Source organism: Crocodylus siamensis, chromosome 1, assembly GCF_052110815.1.
Source record: "Crocodylus siamensis isolate JL-2025a chromosome 1, ASM5211081v1, whole genome shotgun sequence".
NCBI classification, from domain to species: Eukaryota; Metazoa; Chordata; order Crocodylia; family Crocodylidae; genus Crocodylus; species Crocodylus siamensis.
This window is the reverse complement of record NC_143395.1, coordinates 291,577,268-291,594,796: the sequence shown is the minus strand read 5'-3', so window position 1 is coordinate 291,594,796 and position 17,529 is coordinate 291,577,268.

Sequence of the window (17,529 nt, the reverse complement as noted above, 5' to 3'; positions counted from 1 at the left end):
TTCAAAAAACCTTGAGACTCATTTCCAAAATGAGACCTCCTGCCCTGAAGAATGTTTACTTCAGAGCAGATAAATAATATTTTTACTTTCCAAAACTTTCCAGCATAGGAATAAGGCTTTAAAATAATTTACAAAAATTGAATTACTTGAATTGCTCATAAAGAAACTTTTCTACTATTTACTTTTTAAAAGGCTTCTTAAGGCTATGTTAAACAGTTTAGTAAACCAATGTTTAACACTTCAGCAGTATCATACAAACAGATCTGTTTTCCTCCAGTTTTGGCACTTCTTCATTTGAGTAGTCTCAAATTGCCGCCTCCTTTTGGTCTCAACAGCTGCTGCTTTTCACATATTCTAACCTACATAAATTCTTAATTTTTTACTATACTTTTTGCAATGGAGATGTTATTGGTTAGGTAATAAGAAAAAGCTCCAGTTCTACCATGTAATGTGCATTTTTTGCACCTTATGAGAATATTGAATAGACTTCATTATTTTTTTCAATACAAGTCTGAATTCTACCATTTGATTACCTGAACCAAAAGCATTTCAATATGCCATCCATCACCCTGACCAGTGTAAAATGCTGAATATTCAGATTAAATTGGAACTTTTTTTTTCTATGAATAAGGAATTTGATTCAATTCTATAATATACAGTGTCTCCAGGGAGAGGAAATTGAGCTGAAGGTCGCTGAAGGCAAGTGAGAAAATTGTATTATCCAAATACAAAATTCTTTTTCTTATCATCAAAACCTGAAATACAGCCATGGGGAATAAGGGGGTCAAGAGAGAATTCAATTAGAGATGAAAATGGAAAAGGTGCATTTTTCAACTTACCTTTCATTTTTCCAAACAAGTGGCAGCAGTGAGCCATATGAGGACAATGAAATATTTGTCAAGTGGTTTAAACTTTTTAAAATATAAATCAGAAAACATTCTCAATCATTTGTAAAGAGACAGTAAAAGTTCAGATGGACATGGAGCTCCTGACTACATAGTCTTTACCATTTCTATCTTAAGTTGTTAATTATCAACACAGGGCTGATTATTAACAAAGGCTAACAATTTACTTCATGAAACTGTGTGGTTAAGTAAGAACAAATTCTCCGTAATTTTATAATAGATTGCTCTTTTAGGATAATTTGCAATTTCAGTATTAGCAGATGATCTTGAACAGTCTTAATTGGCTAGTATTTAAAAAAACCTGTACATGTGGTTTTGCATTGTGCAAGAACAAATGAATGTTTCCTTTTTCTCATTTTATTCTAGCTGCAAAGATACAAAATAAGACAGATTCTTTCCACAGTGGTCACCATTAAAACTTTACATTTATAGATAGCACTGTGATTCAGCAAGAGCACTTGCTTCATTGTAATCATGTAAGTATTCCCATTTTGTTGCACGGATCCTTAAGCACCTTGTGAAACCACTGTCATTATTATTATATAGTGAAATCTTAGATAGCACAGCATTTCTCACTCACTTGCTAAACTGTTAATTTTCATTTTCTATTCTTTCTCTAAACCTCTCCTTTTTCTAAAGGTAAATACTTGTGTTATTTAAAGACACGAATCTGGGACTGGCATTGAGATTTTAATGGTGACCATTGTGATGTGTGGACTTGCTGTTCTGTCTGTCCATCTAGGAGAATACATATTAAGAATGATGGACAAGGTTCTTTGGATAAATGTGAAATATTTTATTAGATCAACTAAATAGTTGGAAAAATGTTCTTTGCAAACTTTTGGGCACCAACACCCTTCTTCAGGCATAGGAAAATATATAAACCAGAACTTCAAATCAAAATATTTCAGACCTCACCTTTGGATTTAGATTGGATCCAATAGCCATTGGTATCTATAGTTAATTTTTTGTCATTGTACATTAAAGATAATTTGCAAGATGTTGGTGCTGCTAAAGCAAAATTCAGTCCTACAATCTGGAATTCATTTAAGAGGAGTAGGAAGGGAGGGGTCCAGTGGTGCAGTTGTGCTCCCTCTCCTCCCCCCCCCCCTTTGATTCCTGCTCCACCCAAACTATAAAACCAGCTGCCTGGGAGGGGTAGTGGCATTTCTGTTCAGGCAGCACTGAGGGAGTTGGTTGACTTCATGGCTAATCCTAATCTAATCTAATCAAATCAAATCAAATCAGATTCCTACCAATCTGTTTTCACTTCACAGGCATTAATGACCCTCTCTCCTTTTTAATGGTTTTGATGTTCTACTATTCAAACTGTCCTTTCTATCAATTTTGCTGTTTGTTAACCATTCTGGTAATGTCTGTATTCTATTTCACAGCACAGCTAAAAACCTTAATTCAGGTGTAATAATATGAATTCAAGTGTAGAAATGACTGACAGTGAAATACTGGAGGGACTGTCAAGAAGGCAAGATTTTGTTTTAAGAATCTGAATAAGATGTGCATTTAACTACAGGGACTAGAGGACTAAAGAAGTAATACATTTTGATTATTTCTGCCTAGTCTTTCTTTAAAACTCAATATATAATCTAGTACATTAATGCACATTCCAATAAAGTTATATTTGTTTTTACTTTGATGTTAAACTGAATCGTATGGTGCTAGACCTCCAGCATATTAGTAAAGCATCTAGTTTCTGTAGCAAAATATGTTTTGTGTTCTTGGTGATGATTTGCCACACAATCTGAACCCTGCTTTTCAAAATCCTAGATCCATGCCATCATAATACTTTAGACCTGAAAGTGGTCTTGTTAACTTAGCTATAATACTGTATCCTCATTTCAAAGGGTGGAATGTGAAATAAGTCTACAAAAAAGGAATAGAAAACTGGAATCTGTGTTTTGTTTAAAGCTTGGGCAGGGAGATGTGAAATAGGCTTTCTCCCACCTTCTCCTGCATTCTGTGTAAGGGAATAACTGCAAGTCAGCAAGAAGAAAGGTAGTTATCCTGTGCTACATGTGGATTGTTTCTAGTGAAATCCAAACCAGGACTTTCAGCAGTCAGAGCCTCTGAACCTTTTTTAAATCAACCTTTTACTGTTATTTGTTCATTTCTGATTATTTAGGGGACTTCTGAGAGGGACAAATTACAATATTATGTAATAATTGCAGTCAGACAGAGATGCACTAGAACTGGAGTATAGAATCATAGAAAATTAGGGTTGGAAGGGACCTCAGGAAGTCATCAAGTCCAGCCCTCTGCTGTGCCCCAGCCCCATAACCATTTTCGTTGCTCTCCACTGGACTCTCTCCAATTTGCCCACATCCTTTATCTAGTAGGTTCCCCAGAACTGGACAAAGTACAATACATGTGGCCTCATCAGTGCTGAACAAAGGGGAAGAATCACTTCCCTCGATCTGCTGACAATACTCCTATTAATGCAGCCCAGCATGCCCTTAGCTTTCTTTGCAACAAGGGCACATTGTTGGCTTGTATTCAGCTTAATGTCCACTGTAATGCCCAGGTCCTTTTCTGCAGAGCTGCTGCTTAACCAGTTGGTCCCATGGGATTGTTGTGTCCTAAGTGCAGAACTTTGCATTTGTCCTTATTGAACCTCATGAGATTTCTTTTGGTTCAGTCTTCCAGCTTGTCAAGGTATCTCTGGATCCTAGTCCTACCCTCCAGTATATCCACTGCTCCTCCCAGTTTGGTGTTATCTGCAAACTTGCTGAGGGTGCACTCCATCCCATCTTCCAGGTCATTGATGCAAATACTGAACAAAACTGCCCCAGACCCAACCCCTGCAGCACTCCACTTGATACCAGCTGCCAACTAGACATTGAACCATTGACTACTACTCTTCGAGCCTGATGATTCATCTAGTTTTCTGTCCACTTTACAGTGCATTCATCCAACCCATATTTCCTTAGCTTGCTTGTGAGAATTTTGTGGGAAACCATATCAAAAGCCTTGCTAAAGTCAAGGTATATCACATCCACTGGTTTCTTCATGTCCACAGAGTCAGTCTTCTCATCATAGAAGGCAGTCAGACTGGTCAGGCATGACTTGCCCTTGGTGAATCCAGGCTGGCTGTTCCTAATCACCTTCTCCTCTAAGTGCTTAGAAATGGATTCCTTGAGGATCTGCTGCATGATTTTTCCAGGAACTGAGGTGAGGTTAACCGGTCTGTAGTTCCTTGGATCCTCGTAATATTTGCCCTTTTCCAATCAACCAGGACCTCTCCCAATTGACAGTCACCTCCCTCAGCGCCCTTGGGTGCATTCCATCCAGCCCCATGGAACTTAGACATCCAGCTTTTCTAAAAAGTCCCTAACCTGTTCCTTTTGCCACGATTGTCTGCTCATCTCCTCCCTAAACTGTGCTGCCAGGTGCAGTAGTCTGGGATTTGACCTTGCCTATGAAGAATGAGGTGAAAAAGGCATTGAATGCTTTAGTCTTTTCTGCATCATCTGTCACTAGGTTGCCTTCACCATTTAGTAAATGACCACACTTTCCCTGATCTTCCTCTTGTTGCTGACATACTTATAGAAACCCTTCATGTTACCCTTCATATCCCTTGCCAGCTACAATTCCAATTATGCTTTGGCTTTCCCAATTTTTTCCCTGCATGCCTGAGCAATACTCTTATACTTCTCCCTAGTTGTTTGTCCAAGTTTCCATTTCTTCTAAGCTTCCTTTTTGTGTTTTAGCTCACTGAAGAGTTCCCCACTAAGCCAAACTGGTCTTCTGCTATATTTGCTAATACTTCCTGGGTGTGTCTACATGAGATGTTGACTGCACAGTAGCTGAAAAATACTGCTCAGTTGCATGTCATGGCATATCAGCATGGACAGTGCTAATATGCTACTGCGCAGTATTATTAGGCTACTACTCAGTTGTATCACTTAAAAGACATTCACTGGTGCTACCATGCAATAACTCCAGTTACTAGGCATTTATTTTGTACCTGCTAATACAAGTACCAAATAAATGCACAGTAATGATGCGCAGTAGCGTCTTATGTAGATGTGCCTCGTGAGTAGTATTGGTCAAGTAAAATCACACCTGATCCATGGAACATTCTTTAATTTCAGTATCTGATATAGTCCCAAATAAAGAAAAGTTTTTAAAGTCTTTATTTTTTTTGCAGAATAAAATATTTTATTCCATATTGATGTTTTGTTTATACTAGTGTTGCACTATACTGCAAAGACTAGATCAATGAAGTTGGAATTAAATTATTTTATATCAAAGTTAAGCCCTCTTGAAACATTTAGATGCCTGAATACCTTTGAAAATGTGGCCCCAGCTGGCTTCCTTGATATTCTGGGGTGATATGTTCTCTTGAATGGATCAGTTTGCAAGATGGAGGCCCTTGTTTATAAAATCCAACTTCTGCTAGACAAAGCAGGACTCTCTATGTTACTTCTGATACACAAATTTGAATAGAATGGTTTCTTGAAAAAGCTGCAGTGAATTTTCTAGTCCAGATGTAAAATAAAACTCATTTTAATTTTCTTTTTAGCCTATCATAGGAACAATAATTTAATCCACATCTGCTGAATTTTTCAAAGCAAAGAAAAAGGACATTACATAGGCAAGATTATTCAGTCTAGTTCCATTTGAATCTACTGAACTTTCTTCTATTTGACAAAATGTAAAATTAATGTTTTTGGAAACTGCAGACTTCAATAACCTAAGAAAATTAAAAAATAAAGGGAGTTTTACTGAATAGAAATGAAGATGGTTGTTAGAAGAAAATCAGCCTCTGGTAAAGGGAAGGGAAGAAAAATGATAAAGGGAAACCACACTGACAGAAAGCTCAAACATTATCAAAACAAGTAGGTCAAAAGAGTTCCTCAAAACAGTATACCTTTGGAGTACATTTTATCAAAAGCACCATTAATTCTTTAGGCAGAAAGACACCTTAGATCAAACAGATGTAAATTTACAACTAACCATTAAACAACTGCTTCTGTGATAGGAACAAAGAAAAAATATACAGTGCAGAAAAATAAAACCAAGTGATTGTTCAGCCTAAAAGAAATACCAAAAAAAATCAGACTAAAGGTATTTCACCTTCTAAAGCAAACTAAGGCCACAAACAGGCATTAATTTCTACCTATAAGAAATTCTTACAAGTAAAAAAATAGCCTAGCAGCTGAAGCATATATGTGTGCCAGTCCCCTAGCTGGAGAGCTTCACAGGCCAGCTCCCTAGCCAAGTTGCACTAGAGGGCTGCTATCTGGGCCATCTCATCCCTTAGGGGAACCTATCAGTTGATGGCCTGCACTCTCCCCATCTGAGAGGGGGGCAGGCTATCAATAGGCAGCTTGCCTGATTTAAAATTGCTGCATGTGCTGCCCAGCTGGGCAGGGGGTGCACAGGCATTCATTCTTGTGCAAAACTCTCTCTTGGCAAGGGAGATCTTCCAAGTTATCACCTGGAAGATCTTTCTTCCAGAGTGGGAATATTTCCTCTGGGGAGAAAATAAATGAATGCATGTATGCTCATAGTTTGTACAGCAGAGCAGCAATTCTCCCAGCCCTGTATGTGGCCAGTGCCACTATGTTTAGAAAGCAGAATTTTATGATGCAGATATTCTCCATAAATTTGAATATTAAATCTTCAGGCTTGAGAAAGGAACACAAAGAAATAAATCACCAAACACTAAAGGGGAGGAACTTCATGTATTTTTTTCTGACTCAAAAGTGCAGAGGATGATGCATAAAGGAATGGATGGACTGTGCTGTTTCATAGTTAGTAGGGTTGGAAGGGACCTGAGCAGATTATCAAGTCCGACCCCCTGCCATGGCAGGAAAGAGTACTGGGGTCAAATGACCCCAGCAAGGTGTTCATCTAGCCTCCTCTTAAACACCCCCAGGGTAGGAGCCAGCACCACTTCTCTTGGAAGTTGGTTCCAGATTCTAGCTGCCCTGACCGTGAAGTAGCGCCTCCTGATATCTAGCCTAAATCTACCCTCTGCCAGCTTGAGACCGTTATTTCTAGTCACTCCTGGTAGTGCTCGGGGAAACAGGGACTCCCCCAATGCCTGCTGGTCCCCTCTGACTAGTTTGTAACAGGCCACTAGATCCCACTTCAGCCTTCTCTTTTGGAGGCTGAACAGGTTCAGGTCCTGTAGCCTGTCCTCGTAGGGCCTGCCCTGCTGCCCCCGATCATGCGAGTGGCCCTCCTCTGGACCCTCTCCATGTTGTCCACATCCCTCTTCAAGTGCGGCGCCCAGAACTGGACGCAGTACTTGACTGTGGCCTGACCAGTGCTTGAGATGCATCTGTGGATGCCTGACAAGGTCTGGTTGGCCTTCCTGACTGCATCCCCACACTGCCAGCCCATATTCATCCTGGCATCAATGATGACTCCAAGATCCTTTTCTGCCTCTGTACTGATGAGAAGGGAGTTCCCCAGCCTGTAGGTATGTTGCTGGTTCTTCCTCCCCAGGTGCATCACCTTGCACTTGTACAATGTTGAATCCCATCCTATTCTCGTCCGCCCACCCCTGTAACCTGTTTGGGTCCAATTGTAGCCTATTCCTTCCTTCTAACATGCCCACATCCCCCCACGTCTCAGTGTCATCAGCAAATTTGAACAGGGTGCTTTTTACCCCCTTGTCCAAGTCACTGATGAAGATGTTGAACAGTGCAGGCCTGAGGACCGAGCCCTGAGGAACCCCACTGCCCACATCCCTCCAGGTCAAAAATGACCCATCCACTACCACTCTCTGGGTACGGCCCTCCAGCCGGTTGGCGGCCCATTTGACTGTGTAGGTGTCGACACCACAGTCCCCCAGTTTCTTAATGAGAACGGGGTGAGAGACAGTGTTGAAGGTCTTCTGAAAGTCCAGAAAGACTATGTCCACTGCTACCCCTGCATCTAAGGATTTGGTGACCTGGTCGTAGAAGGCCACCAGGTTGGTTTGACAGGACCTGCCTCTAATGAACCCGTGTTGGTTGCCCCTAAGCATCACCTCCCCCGCTGGCCTCTCATGGACATGTGCCAAAATAATTCTCTCAAACAGCTTACCCAGGATCGAGGTAAGACTAATTGGCCTATAGTTTCCCGGGTCCTCCTTCTTCCCTTTTTTGAAGATGGGAGCCACATTGGCCCTCTTCTGTTGGATAAATAATTCATGGAACACTATAGTGTAGGTGGAATGCAGTGAAGGGGCGACAAAGCAGCAGAGGAGGCAGATATCAAAGCAAATTACACAGATGTATTGTAAATGTGTCAAAGTATAACAGGACAGCTCATCACTTTATATAAGCCTTAATCAGTTTATGAACACAGCAGAAAAAAAGCATAGGTAACAAATGAGATCAAGCAGGAAATAGGTAAGGGACAGCATAGTATGCCCCCAAAGACTTCATGGTTTATGGTTTTTTTCAAGTAAGGCCCTTAGTGAGGTGCCTAGTTTCTTCAAGCCTTATTGGTTTCATTAGAATGTGATATTGCTAAACACCTACTACGATTTAATAGACAGAAACAGAGCTATTTTGCTTAGTGAAATGTCAGTGAAATACAGAATAAAAGATAAACACTTGAGCTGTGTGACAGTGTTGTCATTTGATACAAGAAAAATGCAGAGTGGCCAAAAATAATAAATTCCATATTTTTTGTAACTCCAAAATTCTTACCTCTAGGCAAATAAATAGTGGAAAAAATCTTAAAAAGAACACAGTCAGATGTATGCTATTTATAACTTGAACAACTTTTATTCTCACAGCTTCAGAGCCATTATTGCAGCAGTAAACAAGAAATGCACAATCGATTTTAAAATGATCTGGTTTAAATAGTCAGGAATTTCAATGAATATAACTTATACTGAGGTCATTGGGTGAGGAAAGAGTAGGGAAAGGCCAACATTTGTGCTTTTTACACACTTCTAATTAAATGTATACTCACAAAGTAATATTTATTAGATTTTTGGTAGGAACACAGAATAGTACTCTGTGTTATGTGTGTGTGTGTGTGTATGTCTGTTTAATTGTGAACATCTCATACATAGGAGACTACCAATTTGGGCAAATTGTACTTTACTCATGTTAGAACAGCAACCAAGAAGAACCCCCACTGAGTGCAGGAAATTCCACAGAGTGGCAGCAGTTGGCATGTATAGATTTACAGCCTGCCTACTGGCTGCCCCAGGGAGTGTTTCTGGGAAAGGCAAATTTGCAGTTTATACAGCAAAAGCTGTGTTAACCAGCACCTTACAAGTTGTCATGCCCTGTTAACTGACATGCTGGCTTGTAAGGGCAAAGTGAAATTGGAAGTGCCCACTGTGACACTTCCAGTTTTGCAGAGCCGCCACAGTCTGAGGGAAAGCAGCATGCGCTGCCAAGCCCCCACAGCCCAGGGACATAGCAGGCTGCGCGTCCCCCCTCTCCCTGTCCCTTGGGGTCCACGGGGCCCATGGGGGGGTGGCAACAAGGAGGGAGGGGCAACAACACCCCAGATGCAGCAGGACAGGCAGCAGCATGAACAGACAAAGATGCCTGTTTGGGTCGCTCAGTTATCTGGCATATTTTGTTATCCAGCACTCTCCATTCCCCATGGGTGCCAGATAACAAAGCTTTTACTGTATCTTGATTTTGGAGCATCACAAGAGCTTGTTTAACCACTGTAGATCCAGCATCACTCAAGATGCGCACAGAAGTGCAGCTCCCCGGTCTAACGCATGGTGCTTTACATAAAGCACTATGAGTTAGATTGATCCTCCTCACCTAACAGAAGTTAGCTATTGGGTTGGGAGGATGGGCAATCAAGCTCCAATTTGGAGCCAATCCAGGGAGAAAGGCTGAGTCTCTGCAGCCTCTTCCCTTAGCTCTGTCCCACCTCTCCCAGTCCCCAGTGCTGTCTCAGGTGGGAGGGAGAAAAGGCAGGGGAGGGAGGTCCATTCTGGGGTTTCCCCAGCCTGCACTGGAGTGGGGGGAGGGGGTGGATTGGAGTCTCCCATCTTGAGGGTCTTACAATCCACTCACCCCACCCTCCAGTGCTGGCTGGGCAACCCCCAGAATGATTTCATTTTGCACTCTTGTCCCCCGACCCATTCTGAAAAAACAGTGCTGGGAGCAGGGTCAGGCTGTATCAGCTGAGCCCTGCGCCCAGCACATGCAGACCAAGTTAATGAAGGCGCTGTGCTTTGGAGCACCTTCATCTGAACCCTCACGTAATGAAGGTTCAGATTGTCATGCGATCGGACCCTTTTAAAGTGCTCTGCAGCCATGCGCTTGTGGTAGGTTATGACTGTAGAGTGCTTTCAGGGGCCAGATCAGGTAAAAATTGTAACTTCTGTCTGGGTCTTCAAGCACTCATGTCTCCTTTGGGAACTATAAGAGAGAAAGAAAGAGAGAAAAAAAATGAGAAGAGGGAAAGATTTCCTGGACCTTTGCCTTATCCTCTATATACCATATAAGATCTTTTCCTGAGGTTCTGCAACTGGGATGACTGCATATTATGGTTAGAATAATAAGGTAAAATCTTCAGCACTTACAGTCTTTATCCATTTGGCAGCTTTCTAGACCTGTCCTAGACATGTTCTTTCTGTACTGAAGTTTGGGAGTCACATTAAATACATCAGGAAAAAAAGACATGTTACCTGGAAACATTTATAACCCAATTAGGAATCAACATGTAATATACTCAACACAGGAAAAACCCATCTGCCCTGCCAAAATCAAAAGAAGATACAGGTCTCCACACAAAATGAAATAAAACAAGTGATATCCCTACCTTTGTAACTTTCATTTTTAATCTGTTGCTCTCTCTGTTTCTTCATACTTACATGGGCTTCACCCTCTACCCCCGTCATGCAGCTGTGGCTTATGTGTAAATCAGTGATTGATTCCATCCTTGGTTTTCACTGCTGTTTTGAAGGTGGCTACAGAATTAATGCATTTATGGGAAAACAGATAAGCAGCATGTCAGAGGTACATAAAGCTATATTGCATAAGCACTCATAAAAGACTTTTTTCCTAGAAAAATGGCATCCGTGTCTCTTGCAGTACATACAGTTGGTTCTGAGTATCGAAAATGAAAAAACAGAATTGTGCTGAGAAAAGATCTTTGAACATGATGGACTCAGACAAGGGTCTGTATTATTTTTTTGTCTCCTGAAGTATAATACTGAACCAGTGGTCCACTGAAACATTTCTTTTTCCTTTCATTTTGCTCTGTTTCACAACACTACTGTAAAAGGCAATGTTACAATATTTTGTACTGTGCCTATCTCTTGTAATGTAATATACATAAATTGTAGTCCACTGCAGTAAAACAATAGACTCAATAGACTGCAGCACAAAATAAAGCCATTTGTCTATTTGTAATGCTTTTGTTGCTTGCTAGTGCCAGCTTAAGGATCTGCTTTTGTACCATTACACTGTTGTCCTCAACGTACTAACAAGTTAATCTAAAGGAAGTGCTGATCCTTCTTTGGAAGAAGGATCCCTTGGAGTCAATGTGTGTTTAGAAAATGTCTGTATTTTTTAAATTAATGAAGAGACCTTGGAAGGATAAGTACAGGTTTCCCTTGCTTTATGCAGTACATGTGTTCCTGGAAAATGGCGCATAACTTGAATTCACATAAAGGGAACCCACTTTACAATGTAACCAATAAGGATACATTCCAGGACCTCGACTGTACTGACCCCCAAACCCATTTCTACCACTTTTACAAGACAATTTTGATACTCACTAACAGCAGACAGTACGTACAAGCTATCATACACTTTTATAATGGGGATGGAAACTACAGAAACACAGACAACAAGCGAGGAGCACAGATCCACGCAGGGGACTATATTTTGGTGCGCAACACTCCCAAAATGCACTGTACAAAGCAGTTGCCTGCAGGCTTCTACCACACTGATCGCATAAGAGTGAATTTACCTTGCATATAATGACTTTTTGGTATAAAAAGGGTCATCGCATAAGAGCGAATTCGCACATACAGAACCTGCATAAAGTGAGGGAAACCTGTAGATGGAAAAGCAAACCAGTGCTACATTAAATGAACTTAAAAATGACACTGCCAGGGAGTTAACACTTATTTGTGAAATTTGAAGACAGGTGGGCTCAAAAAAAACCTGTCCATCCTAATCTTTTTAATTAGGTTCACAGAGTTAACTTTGACTAAGTAGGTGAGGCAATAGGTAGTGGACAAGACTATTATTATTATTATTATTTTAGCACCTCCTTGAAGAATAGTGCAGTTGAATCAGCACAAAGGAATCCTCTGGAATTTCTTTCTCCTATTCCAGGTGGTCTATCACAGAAGGAGGCAATCCAGCCCCTTGCTTCTAAATGTGCAGAGCTAAAAGGCAACCTTAACACCTGTACAGGTGAACCAAAATAATTCTTTACTATTCTTTACCACGATTTTAAAGTCTAATATCCTGGACCCTTCCCAGGCTAGGACAAAGAACAGTGTTGTACTAGACAGCTAGGAATTTCCCTTTTGCAAATGAATTTAATTTTGATGTGGCAAAATGTTTGTTCTTAAACCTGTCATTGATTCTTGTTTGTTCCAGGCCTTCTACAAGTGTAATTTGGTGTGGATACTTCATATTTTTGTAAGAAGGTGGAAATATTTTATTAGTTGCTGCTTAAAGCTGCCCAGAGGCATTAGCATAAGTTCTAAAGCATGGATTTGAGGGGACAGGATAGAGAGCACAAAAAAAGAAGAGAAAGTACATGATAAACTAATAAATCGTATATCTGTTTCTTTGCAAGTTATTGCAAGGTAACACCTCAGCATATATAATTTTCTTACTATTTACTGATTTGCTGAAAATGAAAAAGACAGAGGATTACTTCAGTGAAACCTGAGACACCAGAAACACCAACTCAAACTCAAAAAAACTGAAAAGGCCAGGATATAAGAGAGGAAGAAGGAAGAGCTAGATTAGTAGTGCTTAACCTCTAACTTGTTGGCCAGATCCAGCCCACAGAGCTGTCTCATCTGGCCTGTAGGGCTCCGAACAGATGTGGAGATTTGGCAGTAGGGGGACTGTGGCAATTAATACTGTCCCTGTTACCAAATTTCCAAGTCTTGTAGCACTATGACATAGTTCCATGCAGGGCCATCCTGCAGGGGGTGAATTGGGGCAACTGCCCCGGGCCCCATGCTTTGAGGGGGCCCTGCGGAGTGGGGCAGAGCAGCAATGGTACAGAGCCAGGTAGAGTGGCGGCTCCATGTCCAGCTGCTTGCTACCCTCCCCCGCCACCAATGCTTCTGCCGGCATTGGTGGCAGGCCCTGGATCAGAGCAGGGGTGAGGCCCTGTATGGGCTGATTTGCCCCAGGCTCCATACCCTGCTTGGGTCAGCTCTGGCTCCATGCATGTGAGACTGATCCAGCATGTGCAAGCCAGGGCCAGGACAGTGGCTCAATTTGGCACACATATGTAACCCGGGTGGTACTCCAAGAGGTAACCCCTCTCCCATTGAAGCGATCAAAGCAAGTGCACAAGCGCTATGGGAGGTGTAGGGACTCTCCTCCCCCTATAGAGCAGAGCCAGACCACCAATGGGGACTTAACCATGTACCTTTTAATGAGAGAACAGTACTGGGAACATAGCCAGTATAAACCAGGGGGTATAGTGGACACTACAACACCCCGAGGGGGCAGGATTCAACAAAGGTTAGACACTTACAATCATAGACATATTCATCCAGTTGACAAAAGACAGGGTTAACAAAATAAAAAACACAAACAGCAAAACAAACAGTACTGGTTGGTGAAGTATAAAAGGCACAAAATACAAAATGTCAAATAACAAGGAATATAGGGCCTAGGTACCTGGAGGCGGAGAAAGGAGGAAAACACAATGACCCCTTTCCACTTCAACAAGAATTTCTCTCTGTAACTTCACTCACAATTTCTAATCTCCCATGTGGTAGGCAGAAACTCTATTACACAGTCACTGTGCTGAGCTGCTAGGGGTTTTCACTTTCCAGGAGCCCTAGCTGAATGTCAAGCTACCTGGTCTCTTATTGGAGGAGCTGGAAGTAGAGCTGGGAACCTCTAAGGTTGCTGCTCAGATCCTTGCTGGAGCCGAAAGGAGCCTCTCCTGCTGGCTGCAGCCTGTCGTAGGGGATCCTGGAGCCCAGCAGGGAGCCTCTCCTGCTGGCTGCACACTGCGCTGCTGAGGGTCCCACTGCTGCTGCAGGTCCCACTCCTGCAGGTGCTTCTGGGGCAACTGCTCCCACCCCGCTAGCTCAGCTCTTTGAAGCTCCTTCCTTGTGGTCCCTCACTGGTCTCCCCTGAGTCAGCCGCGCTGCCACTTTTATCCCCCTCCAGGTGACCCAAGGGGCCAATCAGGGGACATGGAAGGTGAGTCTCTGGGGTCTGATTGGTGAGGAAAGGGAATTCCAAGTCCTCCAATCATCTTTTACCCCTTCAAAACCCCTGGGCCAAATCATTACCAGATTGGAGAGGAAAGAGAATCCCAAGTCCTCCAATCATCTTTTGCCCTTTCAAAACCCCTGGGCTAAATCACTGCCAGCTAGCCCGTCACACATAGATTTGGGTCTGGAGCCAGGGCAACAGGCATGATATAGTATGTGGGACTGGAGCCACATGCCAGATTGTGCCTGCATGCTGATCCTGGGCTGGATCTTGTGCACCAGATCTGGCCTACAGACTGACCCTACAACCCTCATCCAGTCCACAGTCCAGAAAAGTTGGGCAAACATATATGTAGGATTGGGCCTTCTATTCTTCACATACCATTATAGCAAGAGAATATATTAATGAGACTTTTTCATTGTGTCCTGCATGATGCATCAAAAGCTATGTTGAAGGAAAAATCATGGTACTGGTTTGCTGTGATATAGCAGAATATGTCATAGTTTCTAATCACCTGTGTAGTTTTTTTTGAATCAGACAGTGTTATATCCAGCATCAATATCTAGAATGCTAACATGAGACAATAGCAACTATGGGTGCCTACAGATGTTTAGGGCCCCACTTTAGCTCATGGCATTTTACATAAAGCACCATGAGTTAGAGTTCCCCCCACCCCATCTCAACCCAACAGAAGTTTGCCTGTTGGGTTGGGGTGCAGGGTCTGGAGCCTGCCTGTACTGGTGCTGGCCGGCAGGTTGGGGCACTCCAGGAGCATCTGAGGAGGCTGCTGCATTGCCCCTCTCCCCAGCCTTGCCTCCCCCAGCACTGGGACTGAAAGTAGGGGAGGGAGAAGGAGGGGTGGCTGAAGCACAGAGATTCCTGCCGCTTTGAATGGCCAGAGCTGGGGGTGGGAGGGGAGAAGGGAGCCCCCCTCACCTCACAGCAGCCCCCCAGCTACCTGGGGTACTGGGGGGAGCTGGGCTGGGTCTGCAAGATGAGGGGCTCCATTCCACCTCACCCCCCATCAGCTCTGGTTATTCAAAGCAGCCAATAGCTCTGTGCTGTGCTGTCAAGAGGCCTGGGTGGAGGGTGGGGGAAGGGAGCCCTCCTTTGCCTTGCAGGCCTGGCCTGGCTCCCCCAGTACCTCAATCAGGGTAGCTGGGGGGGGGGGGCATGAGGTGAGAAAGGCTCCCTTGCCCCACCCCCACCGTGGCGTCTTGACAGTGGTAGCATGCTTTGAATGGCCAGAGTTGGGGGGGGGAGTAGAATAGAGTCCCTTTGCCTCATGGGCTTGGTCTGTTTCCCCCATAACCCAACCGGGGTAGCTGGGGGGGGCCATGTGGTGCAGCAGGCTTAACACCCCCCAACCCCCCGAAGCCTCCCTCAGCTCTGTTCATTCAAAGGAGACAGCAGCTCCATGCTCGCTACTCCCTCCCCTTCTCTCTTCCTCTGCCACTGACAGCCCTGGGGGCCGGTGCTCGCAGGTGCTCGCATCAGCTCAGTCCCACTTCCACGTGAAAAATGAATGCTGGAGGGAACACAAATTCCCTAAGGCACTCTGCTTTAGAATGCTTTAATTTATTACCTCATTTGACCAGGGTTAATTTCCTGCATGTGTGTGATGTCACGGCTGTAGGGCACTTTCTGGGGTTCAATTGTACTAAAAATGTTACTTATGTAAGCACCCTCTAAGAGTATTGTGGGCTTGCATGTTGCATCCATTGAAGTGGAGATTATTGAGAACTGTGTTTGCATTGGAATCTGCCTGTACCTCTGAGCCAGAGACTTATACTTTTTAATTAATCAGAAGAGCTGTTTACTCCATGAGCAATCTTATTGATTCTGGTGGATTATTTGTGACAAGAGCACCATCTAAAGTGAACAAGGGTGTCAGAGCCTAGCCCTGAAAATTGAACATTAACTGAGGGAATGTGAGGAGTATATTGTCTGAATATTTTCAGGTGGTCCCTGTGTTTGTGTGCACTACAAAATTGGCTCTCTCACTATAGGATGATATAAGGGAATGACTGTAAAAAGATATACTTCAGTTGGATTAACTCTAATGACTCACCAGATGGGAGATTTAATATGATCCAGAGGCCTGTTTATCCAATCTGGTATATGGCATGTGCTTGACAAAAGGTATAAGTTACACACAAGTATCTAAAAAGTATATGTTACATCAGAAAAGATGTGTTGAATCACTCTGGGGAGCAGAGGAAACAATAATATAGTGCACATGGCCTATTTTCTGTTCAAACAAACCAGGGAATGTATTCCAAGTGGACCTCACTTTCCAAAGAGGAGATATTGTCCAAATGAAACTCATCATGCTCCTCTTTAAAAACAATGGGAAAGTGGGCAGCAAGTTAAAGCAATCCAGAATTTGTAATCTTCAGCATTTTGGTGCCAGATTGTGGTCCTTCAGAGACAGTAGGTACCTGAGGATGCACCAGGGAATATTAGTGCAATGCAAGACTCATTTTTCATCAAGGATGCCAAAAAAGCTGTTATACCCACAGCAGAAAATATACAAACTGACAGAAGGTCTTTTCAGGGTTCAGATGTAGCCATTCATTTTTACTGAATTTGGGTATTTTTTCTGCTACTATTCACCTCACTTGCAACAATATTCTGAGCCAATGAGAAGAAAACAATTCCAGATCTGACAGGTTTACATTTGCAGAAATGTGATAATAAGCAGAAATAATACTTGATATGTCATGCTGTTAGGCATATTGGTATTTGTACACCTCATATTACTCTCAGTTGTTATGGTTTATTATCTTTTCTGATATTTGGGAATGTAATCTGTATTTCATATAACCCATGTGATCTCATTATTCTTCCATATTTTACCTGCTTCAGCTGATGCCAGTAGCTGACACCAGTTGTCCTGAGATCTGAACCTATTGCTATGGTTAGAGGAAATCTTAAAGGGTTTTTCAGGAGATGTAAATAATGAAGCATTTTGGCATGATTCTTTTAATTCTTCTTTATAAGCAACATACACCTTAATTCAGGGGTTTTCAACCTTTTCTAATAAGTGTACCTTCGGTGGCGAGACTTGAAGCAGGGGGCGGGGGAAGGGTGGCATGAGCCCAGTTGAGAGGGGTAGTGTGTGGCTGGACGTGGAGCAGCAGCAGTCAGTGTGTGTGAGCTTCTGCCCCTCCCCCATGCTATCTGGGCCACTGCCCTCGCCTCCCCTGGCCCTGCCCCTGAGGTGGCAGTGCAGGGTGGTGGCACTC